Raw genomic sequence first — 6,069 nt, 5'->3', positions numbered from 1 at the left:
AAATCCTGACCAATAAGAGCATTGTATCCCTTTGGTCACAGTGCTTGGTAAGAGATGCACAGAAGCCCCAAGCCAGGCCAAAGAGACTCGATCCAGGAAAGAAGGAACTATGGGGAGAGAGGGTTTCTTTCTGGAGCTGCAGGAAGCTGGGGTGAGAGCCCACAAGAGCATGGAAACAGTCCAAAGAAAAGCAGAGCTGAGATGGCCAGAGACAGGTGACAACATTTGAGCTTTGGTTCCAGCCATGCTTGGACTTTCTAGGGAAGCCAATTAACAAGTTTTTGTGGTGATTTCACATTGCGCTGTGACTAACAGTCCTTACTCATGGTCTTCACTGATACACTGTGCTTAACGCTTGCAATGCAGGGGAGGGAAAAATAAAAAAGTAAACAAAACAGACATTAAGATTTCAAAAAATCACCGTTCCACACACATCTTCCGAAGTTGAAGAGTGTTCAGACTATATGGAAATAATATGTTCCTAATTAATGACATTTCCAAAATTGATATAGGTCAATTCAAAAATTTTTCATACCCCACATTTTCCGCATATATTCTTTTGAGTTTTCTTTCTGTTATGTAGATTAAGAAAGAAGATGTATAAAAATAGGTATTTTAACCATTGCAGTTTAAATCTTGAAAACATTTGTTATTTGCCAAAAGACACAAACAACAAGACCAACATGTGGGCATTTCAGTTGTTTGAATCACACCACATGTGTCAATATTGCTCATTTGCTCTTACAGTGTGATGTCTTCATTGCATATTATACATCATAACAAATGGTTCTTCAATTATTATGATGGAGTGTTTTTTAAAAAATTAAGATCATATAGAAATATTGGAAATTTTGACTTCTGAAGCGTTCATTTAGACTCCCAGATAAATGACCTATTTATTCAAATACATGTGGATGCTTATAGAATTTTTTTAACTAGAACATTTATTTCAAAGACACAGTGAATTTCTAATAGCTCTCTTTGTCATTGTGTATTTCCTTAATCAGCCACTGTTACACAGAGTTCTGCTTTTTTTTTTTTTTAACTTTCGGTAGAATGAGTTCTTAGCCTTGAGGAGTTGGAAAACACTAATGTAAGGGATTTCGTGCTGTGCATAGTAAACCAGAAAGACTCTTATTGCCCTCAGGGTTCACCCAACACCAAATCTTTAGCAGGGTTCAAAGTCATGTCTTTGGAGATGCAAGTTGCCTCTTGTAAATTAAAGCATTTTGCTGAAGAATCTTCCCTCTTATACTAAACTGTATGCACTTCAAACCCTCAAAAGAGAAAACATTTCAGGTTCCTACCAGAGAAAAGCAACTAACTTCTGCTGAATCCATTCAACGTTCAGCATTTCAAATGATAGCATGAAGGCTGACACATCTACTGGCCTGAGCAAATGAAAAAAGAAAACAAAAACAAAAACAAAAAGTCAAAACAGACTCAACCATCACCTTCTAAGGAGAATATCTGTGACTCAGAATTAGGCATTTTAGGATTAAGTTTTGTCTGTTTCCCTTCACATCTCTCCTTAAAGGGAAAATTAATCCACAGTTGATGCACTACATGTTTATAATAAGGACTAATGTATTTTAATCCACAGACAGCAAAAGCTGCGTTAGCATACAGTTTCCTGCCTTCATCTGTTTGCGCTAAGCCAGTGGGAAGACACTTCTGTACTACTTTCCCTCCGCCTGCAGGTAACTGCTTTGGAACAAAACCCCATTTATCTGGGCTGGAAATAGAAGAGTTGAGAACACATTGAAGGCAAGATGTTTTAGGCTGCCAACAATTTATGAAAGAAATATTTTTTACATAATTCAATTTAGGTTTTTACATTTTCTATAGTTTTTGTATTCATTTTAAGAGAAAAACATACCCTCCCTCCAACTATCAAAAAATACAGCAATATATTTTTAAGAATTAAAAATTTCTAGTAATCCCAACACCCAGTGATTGTCACTGTTATATTGGCTTGTTTTCCCAAACTTTTTAAAAGCACATATACACACAAATAGAATTGCAGCAAATACTTTTAAGAAGAAAACTAATAAGTCTTGAAAAATTATTTTGCTATGATATTCTAGATCATTTTGTGATTATCCAGATAGGGTGATAAACTTCCTGAATAACAGGCATTTTATTTCGTAAAGCATGCTCAGGAAAAGACATAGAGATACCCATAGTGAACTGTGTTTTTCACCTTGAGGTCACAATAAGAAATTTGTATTTACCACATCTACCAGCCACCAGGAAGAAGCACCAGAATTGTCCGTGTGCTCATGTGCTATACTCTGTAGCTCAGCAAGGGACAAATGTGTGTCCAGCATGGTACATTGTTTCTCCTTTCCAGGTTTTTCCTACTTTTCTTCAGTGTTTTATATTGGGCACCTTTGAACTGACACAGGTGGAAAATGGCACCTTGTAGGAACTCCTTGGCTTCCATGACTACCTTATTCTGGCTTTCTTACTTCTCTGAATATTCTTTCTCTTTCTTTTTTGTTAGATCTTTTTCTTCTATGTTTCTTGTTGATGTCGCTCTTCCCTATGGTTCTGTCTGCAGCTCTTCTCTCTTTTTGGGATCCCCTCCTCCTGTCCTCTTCTCCTGCCATCTCTTCCTAAGGCCTTACATACTACTTTTAAACAATTATTTCCAACTATGCATCTCAAGTGTCTACCTCTCTCTTGAGTTCCAAAACTGTACTACTTCCAACTGCCTACTCCAACTCTTTATTTAGGTGACTATTTTAAGTTAGATTTTACTTTCCAAAGAGAATGCAAGACAGGGAAATTTATTTTGGGATATGATCTGGCGAACAGAATTTGGGGACCAGGAAGAGGGGAAAATGGAAGGAAAGAAAGCTATTTTAAGGATCTTATAGAATGCTATATTGCATTGATCTCAGGAGACTTACAAAGGTTCACAAAATGCTCCTTTTAAAAGGCTTCTCAGAATTATCTACGTAGAGTGTGAAAGGAAGAAGCTTTATCCATTGTCTGCCTTCCCCCAGTTTTTGCAGGTTGCCCCACGTGGTGTTTATTCCCTCGTGCTTTTGGTGGCTCATAACTGAATGCTGGGACGACTCCCTTGAAACTGGCATTCCACATGAGTGTCTGAGAAGCCCCTCTGGAAGGAAGCTAGTTGTTTAGCAGCGCTTAACCGAGGATGGGCACTGTTAGCAGGAAGTGGGTCCAAATCTATACTGAAATTTGCCATGACTTGGCTGGAATCAGAGGCACAGCTGAGCATTGCATATACCTGGACAAGTAACTTAATTAATTTGAGCATCAGCCTCTTGATTTGGAAAATGACGACTTGTGCTGTCTGCCTTATGAAGCTATGATGAAGACAGAAAAGGTAATATATCTCAAAGTGTTTTTCAAACTCAAAAAACACTACAGAAAGCAAATATAATATTATTATGACACCCCATTTCTCAACTACAACTTTATTTTTAAACTTTAGGAACCTAAAACCTATTTTAATTTGAATTAATTTCCCAAGATAGTATGCTTATTTCTTTTGATTCTATTATGGTTAGAAATATTTACTACTGAGACAAGATCATTCAAAATATTTTATATTTTAATAGAAATTGCTTTTAGCGGGATAGCTATTTTTAAAAATCTTATTTTACAATATTTGGTTGTGTTAGAATAGCTCAGTAAACTAAAAAACAGAACTCCCAAACTTGAGATACACACACACACACACACACACACACACACACACACGCGCGCGCGCTAAGCTACCATCAGATGTTTGACGTGTCATGAACAGCAGTGACAATTATTCATACTAACTTTGAAAAGCACTGTAGAAAGGATGGACAGAAGATAGGACAGAGCTGCACATGATGGATGCTAGTTACACACGTGAAGAGTATTTAGGACTTCCAAAGTTCTGATACAAAGGATCTGGGCTCACATATGTGAATTATCCTTTTATAGCCTATAATTAGTAAGTTCCTGGGAACTTTGACCAAGAATTTTTTTTTTTTTTACTTGTTTCCTTTGTAGCATGTAGTATGATTTTTATTAAAGTCTGTATTTTTTACAAAATCCTTCCTTTGTTGAAGAATTTTCTTCTTCCCTAACAAAACAGTAATAAACAGAATATTTTAAACAAGGAAGCTGCAGTTGCTTTGTAATGTTGAAAATAATCACCCATCTTTGCAAAAGAAAATCTATTTTCAAATGTCTTTGTGGGCTAATTTTAGGTTATACGTGTCGACAGAAAGAAAGTAAGCTCGTGGGCTCCTTCTATTACTTTGAAGACGCACAGTTTATCACTCTTTCTCTGACATGTAGTCATTATGTTGTTTATGAAAGTCAACTGTAGCTCCGTAGGAGATGTCCAAGAGATTTTGTCGTAAGGTATAAAAGCTTCTTCCTTAGGAAATTACCTCAAAAGCATGCAATTTGCTAACCCCTAGAGACATTTCATTCGGTAAATAGCTTCAAGAGAGCTCTCCTTATGTTAATTACAACAGAAACTGGACTGGAACGTATCTGGAAAATTGTGTAAAATTACTCTAGAGTTTTCTTTCTTACAAAGGCATATATATTTGATCCATTAACAATACTTACAATATACGGTATAATAAGATTACTTCAAATTCCCAGTCAAACCCAGTGAATCCACATCATGTACCAGACACAATGCCAGCTGAGAGTAATGGGCAGGTAACAATAAGAGAAGCATTTAATTTTTCCCTCTAATTGGCATATGCCTTTGCAAGACCCATTCAATTAACTTCAAGTGTAGGTTTATTATGCAGAGGCAAAATAAAAAGTTCAAGGTTAAAATATTTTTGGTTTCCATTGTCCAAACTTTGTCAACAGAGACTTTGACCTAATGAAACTGAGATCTTTTTCCAACCCCTTATTTTAAGAAATGATTACAGATACCATAAGCAGATCAGAGAGAAGCTGGGCACAGAAGTGTTGACAAAGGAGATGTCTACCCAAGTTGACAGACAGCTCAGTTCCATTTTTGAACCAGTGCCTGTGGATTCGCTGCAGTTAAAAAGACATGAAATGCATTCTTTTTTCCCCTCTTGCCCTTACTTTATCTTGCAAGAAAACAAATTTGTAACCCTAAAGACAGAGCTTATTCCAAACAATGTCTGATTCTGGGAGACAACTGACGAGTTGGGGTGACAGGCTCTCCTGCCAGAACTAGACAGTTGGCTGTGTTGTTAATCTTTTGCTCCATGACAACTTTTCTTCAGCTGATTTTTAAATTCTTTGGTCTTTGCAGATGTTGAAAGTGCTTTCAGATCAGATGCAAGTACAGATGCATTACTGCTTGACAGGCCTGTCAGTCTTCTGTTGAAAATGCGTTTTGGCACTTAGGGTTTTGATATTCATAATCAGGCCTTTTCACCTTGAATTATCAAGTTCTTTCATGGCTGTTACTGGCCTTTTAGGGGAGATCTGATGCAGCAAAGCCTGAAATTGCCGCTGCAGCTCGGAAGATAGACTGTCTTAACAAAAGGGACTCAAACGCACTGCAGAACAGATGACTTCTGCTCAGGAAATGGTCCTGGGAAGAACGTGTAGCCATCAAGACCACACTGGAGCTGACGTAGCACTTCACAAGTTAGGCTGAGCTTATCTACTCCCCAGACAGCTTTCATGGCTCTCCAGCTGTTGTCTAGTGTAATAAATCTCAGCAAGCTGTGTTGCTGAAGTTGACTCTGTCCTGGTGGAAGTAAATGAGCCTGATTTATATTTACAATTCAGATCATTGTTTTTCTGTTTTATTTATTTATTTTTTAAATTAAAATGTAGTTGGTTTACAGTGCTGTGTTCATTTCTGGTGTACAGCACAGTGATTCGGTCATACATATACATACACCTATTCCTTTTCGTGTTCTTTTTCATTATAGGCGATTACAAGGTATTGAATATAGTTCCCTGTGCTATACAGTAGGACCTTGCTGTTTATCTATTTTATATATCATAGTGTGTATCTGAAAATCCTGAACTCCCAATTCATCCCTCCACAGATTCTTGCTTTTTTAATGGAAGAAAAACTAGGATTATTTCTACTGTGCATAAAAG

The sequence above is a fragment of the Camelus ferus genome, chromosome 3, assembly GCF_009834535.1.
Source record: "Camelus ferus isolate YT-003-E chromosome 3, BCGSAC_Cfer_1.0, whole genome shotgun sequence".
Lineage (NCBI taxonomy): Eukaryota > Metazoa > Chordata > Mammalia > Artiodactyla > Camelidae > Camelus > Camelus ferus.
This window is presented reverse-complemented; position numbering follows the sequence as displayed.